This window comes from Phalangium opilio, unplaced genomic scaffold (assembly GCF_054372755.1).
Source record: "Phalangium opilio isolate 3A_F unplaced genomic scaffold, DU_Popi_V2 ptg000014l_1, whole genome shotgun sequence".
Taxonomy (NCBI): domain Eukaryota; kingdom Metazoa; phylum Arthropoda; class Arachnida; order Opiliones; family Phalangiidae; genus Phalangium; species Phalangium opilio.
The window spans coordinates 878,924-894,763 of record NW_028324149.1 but is presented as its reverse complement, the minus strand read 5'-3'; the positions used below and the strand labels follow the sequence as shown (position 1 = coordinate 894,763).

Sequence of the window (15,840 nt, the reverse complement as noted above, 5' to 3'; positions counted from 1 at the left end):
CATCTCACTTCTGATACAACTCATAAATACGGGTTTTGACATCGCTGGATTTTATCGGTTCATAAAATCAGTTCAAGTAAAACAAAAGAGGTTTGAATTAATAAGAAAAATGGTAATGAATTTCTAAGATAAACTGCATGCCCACACACTCTCAGAGTCTTTGCAAACACAAAAAGAGTTTGAACTTTGTTTGACCAAAGTTTCTTGTGAAGGTTCAATGGGTCTATTACGAGGTTAAAACAAAAGAGAAGGGAAATGTAAATCGGGGATACATTGAATGGCAAATATTTTTTTTCTCGTTCTCTATCGGTTTTGGCTTCAAATATAAAAAAAATGCTTATATAAAACTTTTTTGAAAAAAAGAAATCTCTTTGAGAAGGTTGGCTCTATTGTATACTAGTTTAAGGACTAGGGGAAAAAATTTCGAAAGTGAATTAAACGGAAACTAATGAATTATTCAATTTCCTGCCCCTCCTCACGTTTTGTTATTTTTATCTGTCTTAGTTATATAAAGTGTTAACAAAAAAAAACAGGATGTTAGGATCGAAGTACAGTTGAATGGTTCTATGGAGTCGAAAATGTTCTATGAGGTTTTGCCCTCAGGGGCACCCTTAAGATAACTGACGTATATTTATTTCAAACTTTTGCGTTAATTCACTTTTGGAATCGAAATAAAATAAAAAAAAAATCATTTCGCGAATAAAAACAATTTTGAAAAAATAAAAATCATCAAAAAAGAGGGACGAAACGGAAGCGTGTACACGTTTGAAAAGGAACTGGGAGTGTGCTCTGGCTGGCGTTGCAGGGGATATAATTTCCGCGGCCTATTTAGAATGAGGAAAAGAAAAGCTAGATGCGGGATTGGCCCTGAAAAAGAGGAGGAATACGGTTCCGTTTACGGACTAAATTAGCATTTAAATAGAATCTCCGTGTTTATGCCCAAGTGAGTAGCGCCTCCCTCGCAGCCTGCACGACATCAACATACTGGTCAGGCTAGCGAAACTTCGGAGAACGTTGAATACAGTCCAAAACCTATTTTTCTATTTTCTTATAATGCTACATGCACATCTACATTTTTTTTAAACCCTGAAGATATAAAGATGTTAGGGCCTTATTGAAGTGAACTTATCTGGGTGGGAAATTATTTCATATACATATATATATATTAAATTAAAATTCTTACTAGATACAAGTTAGATAAGTTGCCACAATTTAAATACTAAACTATTAAGGTGAGCTACAGATATTTCCACCACAAGATGGCGCAGTTATGTCGTCATCATTCAGTTAAATGGCTTGAAATATTTTCAAGTATTAATTTTTTTTAAATATGGTAAGCGAAAAAATCCAATAAGGGAGTTTTTATTCAGTTCTTGCCTAGATTTCTTCTCAATACAATCGTAGAAATACTCAATGATTGAATCGCAAGTTCTAGAAACCGGGTTTTAAATGGGTCTGGAAGCCTTGTTTACAATCCTTTATTCAACTCACTCGTGAAACCCCTTAACGGACGTACTTTTACAACGTGTATACTCCACATATAAACGCCGTACTATGCAATGCAACGTTTCATGACGTTGAAAAGCCCGGTGGTGCAGCTAGCAAATGCCAGAGATACGCCCCCCTCCTGACTTATCCCTCGAGAAATAGTCAAATAAAATTCACCCAAACTATTTTGCCCAAGCGATGGATACCCCACTGAAACTCAGACCCATTCAAATGTAAACTAAGAGTTAAAGCTAGACTATATTTCTACGGAGTTTTTTGTAGTTCTTTCAAAAACAAGACGAACAGAAAATTTTTGAACAAAATACACAACGAGGAGAACCAATTCCATCTAGTCTAGTTCTAAAATACGATTGAAAATATTTGTTTTTCTGATAGACTTAGCAACGTTTTCATGTCGTTCTCATTTCTGGCGCTCTATAACCAAAAGATTCTTTTATTTCTATGTTGAACCAAATGTTGTAATCAAAAATTGTATTCGCAAAAACCTCAGTATACGCGTGTAGTGAAACGCATAATCCTGGACCTCGTTAAAACAAAAATTATAAGAGAACCAATTTTCTCATCTCACTTAAGAGTTTTAATCCATATTCACATGAATATGAATGTTGTTATTAATTTCTTTGATTTTCAATTTTAAATATTCATAATTTAATACGCTATTTCTAGGCCTAATAATAAAAAAGTAAAAATAAAGATAGTCTTGTAATTTGTTTAAAGTTTAAAGGCAGAGTTGAAATAATATCATAAAATAATTGAGAAGCTCATTACTCATGTGATAAATGAATACATACTAGGTCAGCTACAGCTACGACTATAAGCCATTGCTATATTTTCCATCTCGAGCGCGGCATTCCAGAGAAAATTCGTTATTTTTAACAAAATAACATTTAAGATGAGATCCTCCGTTTCGTGGAGTCTTCCCGGCGCATCAAAAGTAAATAAAAGAATTCTTTTTTCCCAAGCTCATGCACTTACGTGATTTTTCTAAACCTCGTTTCCATTTCCCGAAGGCTCTTTTTTAAAATAAATATAATTCACCAGATTCAACGAGAGAAACGTTGAATCCGGCCGGTTTGTCACCTCGCGGTGTTTTTTTAAGGAAAACATTTCGAATTAAATTTGGTATTCCAATCTAGAGAAATTTCCTCGCATTACTATTCATCTTGCGATGAAAAAAATAAACAGATATACAGGGTGTATAAAAAAGGGTAATTATAGGAACGAACGATGCACAGTGCGGGTTTTATGGGCAATCAATTTTGATACCAAAAATATAACTTCTATGATGCATTTTACCCTAAAGTTGTGATTAGATTTATTTACTAACGACCCCTTAATTAAATTAGTATTGTCTTTCAGTTTCTTAATTAAATTTAAAGGGTCATCCGTAAAACACTCCAATGCTAATAACTTTTAAACGGCAGCCCTTGATGAGTCAAAATGTCATAATTTAACATTTTTGACTCAAAATCTTCCATAGAACCCGCGGTACTACCAACATTTTAATAGCACACTGTATATAGTATCAAAAGCAAATAGGACTAACGGAAAGTGAGTGTATAAGGATAGCGTAGGATACACCGTATTAAGGCGATTTGAGTGAGTCATATTTTCTTGACCTCGAATAACCCTTCATTTTATTTTTTAGAAAATAAGAAAAACTTAACCCCCAGACGGAGTGCATGAAGTAACTGCACGGTGTTAAAACTTTAGTCTATTAAATTAAACCGGTTCGACGCGTAAAATCCCGTATGGATGGATCCCGGAAGCTCTTAAAGATCCTCTGAGAGGCGCAACGAGATAAAAACGCAGTACCACGACTTTAGGGAAGAGCTAGCTAGCTGCTAGTCTTTTATATTTATGTAAAAGTTTCTGGTCAGCTAAAATTGGATGAGAAAAGAGAGGATATTCATAGATATAAGAGAAAAACATATAGTATTGTGATATTTAAAAATATCTTTGTTCTGTCATCACATCTTTCTATCTCTTCGGGTAACCATATTGGAAGTTGTTAAACAATTTAAACCAGCAATGTGGTACTCGTACGTCACACCCTATAGCTCCTCCCATTTTCAGCTTTTCAATTACTAAGTTAAATTTAAGTGGTTGCCATCCTTTTAACACCCTCATCATAACTTGTACCCCGGTGTCCATTAGGGAAAATTGTCATAGAAGTTAAGATTTTTGAACTTCGATCCTATAACTGCCCTTTTTTGGGAACATCGTATATTTCTGATATCCATGAAATGAGTCTATAAAAAGAGCCGTCCGTACAAAGCACGGTCCCATCCTTCTCTTGGCAGCGTGGCCCTTGACAGTTCATTATCTTAGCATGAGTGATAGGTTACTTTACCTTAATTAAGCTCGCCAAGCTTACGCTTCAGCCTAACCCTATCGGTCGGTGAATCGCTAAACTGTCCAGGGGTATAAGACTTACAGAGAGTCACTGCCTCTACGCCAAGCTTTTCCGCCTCAATAGCCAAAGTAAGAAGTAGATCCACGCAGCAAGCTACTGAAGTCTGGGGAGACTCGAGTTTAAGAAAGGACGCTTAGAAGCTGCGAGAAGGGGGCGTTTGAGTGGCACCTTACCATGCAGGGCACCTTAAGAGTGTATACAGTTAGTTTTAAACGCAATTCCGCTATCTCAACTGACTTTTTTTATTCTTCTTCTTCCCCCTTTTCTGAACTGACTTTCTTTCGAGCGCGAAAATAGATATTTCCCTGGAGTAATAGGGGCTCTTCTAAATAAGCTTCTGTTCCAGACGCTGTAGGGTGGACAGTCGGTTTTAATTGTAGACCAATTTTCGCGCCATTTCGAAACGAGTTTGGCCAAAAAAAATCTTTTACACGATATTTTACCTAGTTAAATATAATGTAAATAGGAATAAACAATACTATTCTGTTGTTAAAATATACGCATTAAACACCTGGTATTGGAGTATATGTCTACCTTGAACTTTTGAACTATTTACGCAATCACGTGTTTTGAGGAACAATGTTAAAATTTACCTCTTCATTAAGAGATATAAATTTTTGATGGTTCAATGATTGGTCAAAGTTGGGGCGATTTCTTTTAATTATATTGGAGTATATGTCTACCTTGAACTTTTGACCTTTATACGCAATCACGTGCTTTGACCAACAAAATTAAATTTTAGCTATTCATTAGAGATATAAATTTTCATGTTTCAATTATTGGTCAAAGTTGAGGCGAGTTCTTTTAATTATATTATCACATTTATCGCATATCTCTTTAGTCTTTACAGAAATGAAGATACCCTTGAAGAGAATTTAAATACGAATACTGTGACACTTTTTATTTAATTATGTTTATTTAAGTTGTTAATTCATTATTCTTTAAGTGGATGTCTAGGGTACTAAGCATTAAGTGCCAACATTGAAAACATAATATATATATATATATCGTTCTTAGTTCAAAAGTAAACACTTTGTCTTGACTCAGATTTTGGTTTCCTTGAGTAGTACATAAAAAGGCTGTATACGGTACCGTATTTAATTAGTTCGATGATGCGCTCTTCGATTTCGTCCTTGGTTCGTACGCGCGACATTCGCGCACGTTTCATAAGCGGTCAGTCATATCGTGAGGTCCGATAGACGAGAGAGTAATTCCCGCCACACCTTCTACCTGCAGGCTCCTTCAGGACTACTAAGACGAGCGTAACTCTTTTCTTTAAAGTCGAACGACTACGTGACGATTGTCACGTAGCCTATGGTGTCGTAAATATTGACAAGGGAGGATGCACTGGGTGTGGAGGCGAGATTTAATTCTTATAGTGTTACTCAAAAGTGTTACAACTCCCCCACACCAAGGATCGAACGACCGCGTTCGACGACGAACGGAAACACCAACGATGGAGACAAGGAAACCAAAGGCGCGCACAAAAAAAATTGAAAAACAACGGGTAATCAATCAAGCAATGACAATCAAAAAAAAAACCAAAAGATATAAAGCAATTAAATCAAAAAGCAAACATAAGGAACAATTAAATCAATCAAAAACAACTCATATTGAACAATTAAATCAATCAAAAACAACTCATATTGAACAATTAAATCAATCAAAAACAGACCAGATATAGCAATTAAATCAAAAGAAATCATATTAATGGTCACGCGATACGAGAAGGGTATATAACCCTATTTGTAAGCCTATTCCTGGGCCGCAGCCGCGGATGATATGAAAGTTGGTCACTTTCTACAGAATCAGCAATGCTCGGGGCACTAGGAGTAGGGGAAGTCAAATCGCGGCCAAAACTGGGCACAGGGGCCGAAGGCGCGGCGCCTTGGGGGGCACGATGAATAAACGGTTTTAACTGGGTGATATGATAGGTTCCCTTTAAGGTACGTTTATGACCAACATTGGTTAAGCGATAAGTTAGAGGCGACAATTTTTCGCCAATCATAAATGGGCCATCCCACTTGGGAGCAAGTTTTGCATTAAATCTTTCACCAGCTGACGACTGGAAATGAGTCTTGCGCAAGACAGAATCACCAACCTCAAATTCAAAATCACGACGTCGGGGGTTAAAGTAACTAGCCTGCCTGTCCTGTTCTAGTAACATATTGGCCTTCGCCTCATCAATTGCGGATGTTACACGATCCTGTAATGTTGTAGCGTATGCCTGAATATTGTCGGTCGAGGGGTTTTTCTCAGGAGAAACAGCAGGAGTTATATCAAAGGGTGCTCTGAGTTCACGGCCAAAGTTGAGGAACGCAGGGGTATAACCTGTCGTGTCCTGGGGGGCTGTGCGAATGGCCATAGCGAGCTGGGGTAACCGGTAACCCTAAGTCCCATTCACGATGATTGTTTGTGACGTACGTGGAAATCATCGTGCCAATGGTGCGATTCGAGCGTTCAACAGGGTTGCCGCGAGGACTATAAAATGAGGTAAATTTATGGTGAACACCAAGAGTGACGTAGACGGCTTTCATAATTTTGCTGCAAAATTGACTACCGTTGTCACTAATTATTGAGGTGGGTACACCAAACCTGGTGAAGACTTCGTCTACCAATTTAGTGGTAATTGCCTTGGTTGTTGCGCGACGCAAAGGGAAGAGCTCCACCCATTTGGTCATGCAATCGAGAACAACAAGAAGCTGGGTATTGCCACGCTTGCTTGCAGGAAACGGTCCTTTAAGGTCTATGGACACTACTTGCCACGGGTCAGAAGGAGAAGCTGACTTCATAAATCCGGCAGGTGCACGCTGCGGATTTTTATGAGTCTGACACGGGACGCAAGAACGGACATATTGCGCAACGGAACGGGTCATACCTTCCCAAAAATAACGCGACTGGATGCGGCGCAATGTTTTAAAAATCCCTAAATGCCCAGAAATGGGAATGTCGTGGTTTAACTGAAGGACAGTTGCAATTAAGGCCGTAGGAAGCCAGATACGATAGGATTGATCCTTCTCTTGACCTCGTAAGATATCCCTATATAAGATGTTGTCAATAATCGCACATTTCGATGCTACTGACTTTACCAAGTCTGTTAACTGGGGGTCAGGTGGAAGGGTTTGATTTTCAAGATAGTTTCTGATAGCGGTTAGTTTCGTGTCGGCGGTTTGAGCCTGGATGATGATATCCTCATCAAAACTCACACCCAAATCCAAACTTGTCGACGCCAAGGTGGGATTTTCCGTGGTTTCAGAGTTCGAATCGACCAGCGACTCGTGTTCGTCAACCCTCGGAATACGAGATAACGCGTCCGCTACCTCGTTGTTCCCACCTGGAACGTGCTTTATGGATGAAACGTAAGGCTGGATAATCAAACTCCATCGTGCTAGTTTTCCGGTTGGATCACGAGCGGCTTTAAGCCACTGAAGGGCGCTATGGTCAGTAAACACTTCCACCTGACCACCTTCGATATAGGGACGAAATTTTTGTATTGCCCATTTAACAGCTAAACACTCACGTTCCGTGACGGAGTAGTTACGTTCGGCTGTGTTTAGAGAAGAGCTGGCGTATTGAATGACCACCTCTTTTCGGCCTTCCTACTGGCACAGTACTGCCCCTAGCCCAGTTTTCGATGCATCGCAATATACAATGAAGGGCTTAGAATAGAAGGGGCACGAGAATAGGGGCAGATGTTAAAGATTGTTTAAGGGTAATAAATGCAGATTGCTGTAGTTGCGTCCAGTTCCATTCGGTGTCTTTATGTAATAACGCATGCAAAGGATCTGCAATTTTCGCAAATCCTTCAATAAAACGACGATAATAAGAAGCCATTCCCAGGAATGTTCTCAATTCCTTGACATTCCTAGGAACGGGATACTCGCTAACGGCTGTAGTCTTCGCGGGATCTACCATAACGCCCTTTTCGGATACTAGGTGACCCAATAAGGAAGCTTCTTTTTGACAAAATTTGGTTTTACTCGCCTTTACGGTGAGGCCAGCGTTACTGAGGGTCGCAAAGACTTTATGTAAGGTAGCCATATGTTCTTTGAAAGTTGACGATATAACTATCAGATCGTCGAGATAAGCACTAACTCCTTCATGACGTAATGGTGCGAAGAGACGATCAATCATACGTTGAAATGTTGAAGGGGCGGTGGTGAGGCCAAACATAAGCACCTTCGGTCTGAATAACCCACGATGAGTTACAAATGCGGCCCTATCCCGGACGGACCCCCAAAATGTGACACTTTTTATTTAATTATGTTTATTTAAGTTGTTAATTCATTATTCTTTAAGTGGATGTCTAGGGTACTAAGCATTAAGTGCCAACATTGAAAACATAATATATATATATATCGTTCTTAGTTCAAAAGTAAACACTTTGTCTTAACTCAGATTTTGGTTTCCTTGAGTAGTACATAAAAAGGCTGTATACGGTACCGTATTTAATTAGTTCGATGATGCGCTCTTCGATTTCGTCCTTGGTTCGTACGCGCGACATTCGCGCACGTTTCATAAGCGGTCGGTCATATCGTGAGGTCCGATAGACGAGAGAGTAATTCCCGCCACACCTTCTACCTGCAGGCTCCTTCAGGACTACTAAGACGAGCGTAACTCTTTTCTTTAAAGTCGAACGACTACGTGACGATTGTCACGTAGCCTATGGTGTCGTAAATATTGACAAGGGAGGATGCACTGGGTGTGGAGGCGAAATTTAATTCTTATAGTGTTACTCAAAAGTGTTACAATACCTGAACTATTTCTATATAAAATAATATTCAGGTATTTCTGTTAGCAACCATGCAAGGTGACCAGCGAAAGAACTAGGGCCTACTTATAAACAGCTGGGAATTTGGGAATCAACGTAACGTTAAGAGAAACTTCAAGAGCGCGCGCTGCATGGTCTTGGCTTACTTTTAATTCCTAAAGGTCCTCCGTCTCATTAAGATAGAAATGGAGAGTTAAGGGCGGGAAATAATCAGAAGAAACTAGCTGAAGCGCTCTCTCTCTCTATCTCTCTCTCTCTCTCTCTCTCTCTCTCTCTCTATCTCTCTCTCTCTCACTATCTCACGAGGGAAATGAAGAAATTAAGTTTTGTTTTTCAATAAGAGACTCCAGTGTTTTCCAAGTTTCTAAGGAGGTTTTTTTTCTTCTTTCTTTTGCTTTATCCAATCTTCTCTCTCTCTTCTTTGGATCGCGTAGAAGATAGGGCACGGTTGAAAAACGCTTTAGTTTAAAAAGTACCTACCCTAGTATCCTAGGTCTTCTAGCCTAGGAGAGAAGAAGATGTAAAGAGAAGAAGGAAAAAAAAGAGTCAAGTCGTTGATAAAGCGGAAGAAAAATTACTTCTTGACTTTTTGAAGAAGTATTAGGGAATGCTGGCCAGCGTCTTCCCCGAATTTATATCAAGCAAAGGACTGTTTATTGAAGTAAGTCGTGGCACGAAGGCATTTTATTTCAGCATAAGTTCATAAGATATGTTCATCCATAAGTTTGTCACTGGTTACAAACTGGAGCCTGTCATGAAGTGTCGTAGGTCATAGATTCGAAGTAAAGCGTCGCCTGGTGAGGCGCTGTCAAAGGCTTAGTACAGACTAAATAGGACTAGATGGAGTCCTGCAAAATTAACCGAGTGTAGAACTTCAATTCTTGCTTGTCGTTCTTGGACTAGCTCGAGCTGTAAGTCTCTAGCATTACGAACTTGTGTAGGTAGTGTCATACCTTTTGAACATATCTTATAAAATGGTTTCAGTAATAATAAATACTATTTACTACCACTAATATACTTCTAGTTAACTTGAATATATTTCTAGCGTTTTCCAATGACTTTCTCTTCCTCCTTTCTTTTCTTCTAGAATAGAAAACCTATAATAATACGCGTCACTTTTTCGTTAAGGGCTGGAAGATTAAGTGAATTTATCCTGCCGTAAATTAATCCGATTTCGAGGAGAGTGAAAATAAAAAAATAAATAAATAAAAATTCATTATTATTCGCTTTAGCTGGAATAAAAAAGGGGCCTAATTTCATTTCATTTATTATCTAAATGCGTGATTAATTTTTATCTTATGTCGTAATTAATTTCAAGGATGAGTTAATTAGAAATATAGCAATATTCATAAGGGATTTGAATTAATTCCTTCTAGTGTTGGGGGGTAAAGCCGCAACACGTATTGGTCAGGGAGTGAAATAGAACGAGGGAGAAAACATTTAGCGAATGCGTCCGATCGAAGTTTTGGGTTTTCCCCTCCATCTTTATTGGGTGACCGCCAACTGACCGCCTGACCCCTCGCCCTTATATACGTGACGGTGACGTTCTAATTCATTTGGAGCGCGAGTGTGTGGTGTCGACCCATCACTTGGTCAGCGGTCAAACCACCGGAAGAAAGAGTGGTTAGCGTTAGAAAGAGAGAGGGCATGTATATATACGAGAGACTTGATCTATTTAGCGCCTGCAATAGTTTGTCTAATGAAATAGAGCGAATTAAAAGAAAGGCGTGATTTAGGAACCCGAATCTCACTCGGCCTCACTTTCTATTAATTACTTTAAAACAAGTGAACGAATTAACCATTTGATCTCGCGTGTTTCTGTTTTCTGATTTTTGGTAAATTTAATTACTAATACTGTTCCGCTTGCTGATCTAGAATTAGTGTATGGATATTCATAACGCACAATATGATATTGAATTAAGCTTTAATAAAGTTTCTAAGCCTTTGCTTGCCCGTTTTTCACTGCGAGTATTTCCTCGTATATCTTCATCTTTTGGAACTAAACACGACGAAGAATGTAAGATTCTTGAAAATGTTTTTATCTAGTCCAGAAAACAGTAGAAGGTTCCAAGAATCATAATTAAAGTATTTAATGCGAATACCGCTTAGACTAATATAGGAGAACAATTTAGATCTTGCAATGTGGGGTTCGTAATTAATGGTTTTTCATAAGTCTTGATTCTAAATAAACTAAAATACCTAGTTTACTTCGTGCCAGGGCAAGAATTTGTTCTCAGAAATTTCCACAAAGGTTCTTCAGACTTCATACGATGTCAAAGGATTGCAAATTTGATAATAGCAAAAGAAATAGGAAGTAAAGAGAGTGCCAGATAATCTTAGTCGTAGGCTAAAAGATATTTTAAAGTCAAATAATATAAGAATTTAAGGTATTTATAAAAGTTAAAAATAACCTATACGACCATAAAGTTTCACTGTTTCCACATTTCAAATTTAAAAAAATATATAGGCCTGCACATTAAAAATTAAACAATGCAAAGAATTTACTGTAACTTTTGTACGAAAATAAATAGGACAAAACCACACAAACAAATCGTTACCCCTTGTGCTTTTACCAAACAAATCAGTTCAGAAGAAAATGTGAGAAGCGAATGGGATGAAGAAAAAGAGAGAGGGAGAAAGCTATAAGAAGAAGAAGGTAGAGTCGTTTTCTTGGGGAGTGCGTGAGTAACGTTTGGGTTTGCCATCTGTTTGATGATGAATCGAGGGTAGACATCAACTGTGATTGATAATACGTTCTTATACCGCGAGCAATTCGTCCCTAGCTGCAACACCGGCCATAACGCTTTTATATCTATCAGGAAAACCTATACGTCAGAAGCGAGTGTCCCGAAGTGACGTACGCACGTAACCAGACTTTTGAAAATTTCAATTGACAACTAAAATCGGTCATTAGTGGTAATAATAGAGGCAGTTCCGTGGATACAGATAGGAGCCTGAACCCAGCGAGAACGTATAAAAGAATAGTCAAAGAGGGAAGGAAACTATAACGGTACAGCCCCATCTCTCTCTCTCGCACGCGCACCTACCTCGGCGCACATCCGAGGAGCCAGACGTCACGTGATCCTCTAAGAAGGAAATTTAAAAGGGGGTAAATATGAAGAGGGGGCTGACAGAAGTTGCTCTCTTCAATCCTCCTTCTCATACGTGCTCACTGCTGAATCTAGAGAAATCTGGCTAAAGAACACTTCGGAAAACCAACTTCTGTTATAAGACTTAGCCTACGAAGGTATGGTAAGGCAGGAAATTTAGGAAAACCCGGGTGGGCGCAGTGGGGCGTCGTGGTTAGAAGAGAGAGAGAGTGAGAAGGATGGCGGACGGGTAAGGCAGGGCATTGCTGGGCGCAATGAAGCGTGTAACATTTGGTTTATCGGGGACTCTCTTAATATATTTATAACTTCTCTCTGTTCGACCCTCCCTCAGCACTCGCCTGTTTTGTTGTTTCGTTTTGTTTATAAGCATTGTTCTTCTCCGAGCGAAGTTTTCTTCCTATGGGGGAAAAATGTCGCGTTCCGTACGTCGATCAGTTGCGAAAACGAATGGTATTGAGGTATTTATCTTGCCCAGGAGAGTAAGTAGGAAGTCGAACCACAAAAGATTTATGTTTTTTTCTTTCATGTATTTTTACCTAGGCTATTCAAGTTTATCGTTGTTAGCTTACCCCTTTTGAATTTTAAATAATTATAACGCTATGATAACAGCCTAAGAAAGATATGAAGGTGAAACACCATTATTTATGTGGTAGATAATGTCATAAGTTTATAAGATATGCTCCATAAGTATGACAATACCTATAGTTCGTAATGCCAGAGACTTAATGAGAGAAAATTCGAGAACGACAAGCGAGAATTGACTACACTCGGTTTTGCAGTCCATCTCTTCCTATTTAGTCTGCATTACTAAGCCTTGGACAGCGTCTCACCAGGTGTTTCACCTACGTCACTTCATGATAAGCGCTCAGTAACCAGTGACAAACTTATGGAATATATCTTATGAATTTATGATAATGTTAATACAGACATAATCAAAGATTACATTCACCTTGGGTATTCGCGTTAGTATCTTTAATACTTCAGAAGTTACCTTCCTATTTATAAGAAACCATACATCCCATTTATCAGTGTATTCGCAGATAATTCGCGTAAATACAAAATTAAGACCTAGGGGGGGGGGGTAGGATGGAAGTTTTGTTCAACGCCGAATGTTAGTTTGGCTTCTCAAGTTCTCAGATGCAGGCTCTCGTATTCCAAGCGCAGGATAGGAGGAGGCAAATAAGTTTAGCACAGCAAAAGAAAAAGGATGTAACGATAGCTCTGGTTCGTATTAGTTCCAGTTAGCTTCCCTTCAGCTTTCTTCTCTTTTTGAAGAATTAACCCTGATCTAACTAGAATATTTAACGTAAATATACTACATTTCCCTTAAAACCCGAATGAGATATAAAAATTGGAAGCGACTAATTATATTCATGGAGTATTACGATAAATTCATAGGGGTTGGGAAGTTTTAACTTTTGCTTTCGTTTCCGACGTTCTCTCTTCTTCTCTACACGTCAGAATTCCCTGAACCGTGTAATTGAAAAAAAAAAAGAAAAAAGAAAAAAAGAGCAAGCAGCTAGCGGTTGCCATTGCTTGCCGAGACGCAAAAGCACGCGAGCTAGCGCGTGCTATACTTTGGAAAATGCTATTTAGTGGCTCCCGTCTAATTAAGCTAAACCGTTCTGCCTCAAGATTGACCTTCGCGCGATCGAAATCTTATCTCTTTATGGCCACGCCCCTTTTAATTCCGTTCCTCCAAGAGTTAAGATGGTTAGGGTTGACAACGGAATTCGTTAAAAGAAAAGTTAAGGTAACGTAACATTATACCTTTTCTAAATATAAAAGGAAAATTATTGGAAAAAATTAATTATCTCTTATTACAAAATAATTAGTACATTTAATTAGCCTTCAAAATAATCAAGGACTACTGCGCCATCTGCCATTATTATTATTGTTGATGAGGCGGGGCTCACGCCCTAGCACCGATGCCAAAGGCATATTGTGCAACCTCAAAATCAGGCCTTGAATAGGCCCGTAGCCGCAGCGTAGCGAAGAATTCGCTCCACCGTAAAAGAGGAGACCCGCGAGGGCTCCACAGTGTGTGAATCAAAATGTTCTAGTCTAAGCGAGGCGAAGAAGTCGCACTCGCAAAGTACGTGAGCGGATGTTTCTTCCTTCTCCTGGCACGACCTGCAGAGGGGGTCGTCAGCAAGACCCATCAGATGGAGGTGCCTATTTAGCCGACAGTGTCCGGTCAGAAGACCGGTGGCCAGCCTAATATCCCATCTGCTGAGCGAAATTAGGTCTCTAGCACGAGACCTGCAGGGACCATTGACTAACTGTTTTGTCTGTCTCTGGCCATCCATGTCATGCCAGAGCTCGTTTTGTATGACAGTCATCCTGTCATGCAGGCTCCGTTTGACATGCCCGTAGGGGATGGGGACGGCCGGCTCCGGCCCCAAGAGCTTGGCCTCCGCGCCCCTTTTCGCAAATCTATCGGCTTGCTCATTGCCATAATAACCGCTATGCCCTGGCACCCAGTACAACAGAACCCTGTTGCAGGACGCCAGTTGCGCTAGCAGATCAAGGCAGCTGCGCACCAGTTGAGAGGTAATCTGACACTGGTCCAGCGCATTCAGGGCGGCCTGACTGTCAGAATAGATCCTCACAGTCCGTCCGTTATACCCTTTGTTAATGCAGTAGTCTGCGCAATAACAGATCGCGGCAATTTCCGCTTGGAACACACTAGCAAAGGTGCCCAGGCAAGCAGAAAAACCGACCCTTGTAGTTTGGCAGTAATAGCCGGCGCCAGCGCCGGAATCAGTCTTGGAACCATCGGTGAACCAAATAGTTTCACCCCCAGTGCCAAGAGGCAGCAGGTTAGTCCACTCGGCCCGACTGGGAAAGTGGATGCTGAATGGCTTAGTGAAATCAAAGCTGGTAACGGTTTTGTCAGAGCACATCGTTAACGACGGCTCAAGTGCAGCGTACTCCCGAAAGAGCTTCGTATGGCTGTAATCCCAAAGTCTTGGAACCCAACAGCCATTAATGTGGAGCCTGTAGGCCCCCATGACAGCCTCCTCCTCAATGAAAAGATGAAGAGGTAGCATGTCAAGAAGCACCTCCAGGGAAGCAGTTGGGGTCGATCTCATGGCCCCTGTAACACCAATGCAGGCAAGCCTTTGAAGCTTGCGCAGGGCAGCCTGCACCGTCTTCAGCCGGACCCTTGTCCACCAGACAAGTGCCCCGTAAGATAGTATGGGTCTGATGATCCCAGTATAGAGCCAGTGTACAGCCTTGGGGTTGAGGCCCCAAGTCTGGCCGACTGAGCTCCTGGTCCTCCAGAAAAGCATCTTGGCCTTCTTGATACACCGATCAAGATGCGGCTTCCATGTGAGTCTGCAGTCAAAGGTCACCCCCAGGTATTTTACCTCGGAGGACTTTGTCAGGACCTGGCCAAAGAAGGAGATATCATTGAACAGATCCTTAGTATTCTTCCTCGTAAACGGAACAAGGACAGTTTTATCAGGATTAACGGAAAGGTTAACCGCCTGACACCATTGCTCCACGCTAGAGAGAGCAGATCTCATAAGTGTGGTGACAGTATCCGGGAACTTCCCGGTAAAGGCCATCTGCCATTGGTTTAGTGGCGTCTGCTAGCCAGAACCTCTTACCCCTACGGGATTGGTTGAATTCTCACAGGCTGAGAGGGGCAAGGGTTCAGTTGGGGTAGGAGGTTCAGGCTAGCAGAGGCTACTAAACCAATGGCGAGTGGCACAGTAGTCCTTGATTATTTTTAAGACTAACTAAATGTACTAATCATTTTGTAATAAGAGATCATTTACTTTTTTTAAATATTTTTCCATTTATATTTAGAAAAGGGCCGTTCTTTTAATTAAGGTATAATGTTACGTTACCCGACCCTTTCCTTTAAGAGTGCTTCCGGTTTGATCGTTCCGTAACTGTATAATTCCTCAACAATCTACTCTTCTTCTTCTTTCCCCCATTTCCTCGTGACCTTTCTACTTTTGTTCTCGCGATTAAAGAACTCGTTATCTTTCTCGTGCGGCCATTATTCCTTTTAATTATTC

The 15,840-nt window shown here is 40.2% G+C and overlaps 1 protein-coding gene across 3 annotated transcripts in view; it reads right to left on the bottom strand.

Annotated features, from left to right (window-relative positions):
• LOC149704971 (uncharacterized) overlaps nucleotides 1–15,840 on the bottom strand; it is a 209,428-nt gene that overhangs the window by 131,012 nt on the left and 62,576 nt on the right. The window contains exon 1 of one of the 3 annotated variants that reach the window (XM_089865114.1): nucleotides 9,177–9,192. The exons of 1 other annotated variant lie outside the window; for it this stretch is intronic. The gene's annotated coding sequence lies outside the window, so the exon portion shown is untranslated. Of the gene's footprint in view, nucleotides 1–5,017; nucleotides 5,157–9,176; nucleotides 9,193–15,840 lie in introns of those variants that run through there. One more of the 3 variants, XM_089865113.1, reaches the window with a different exon arrangement.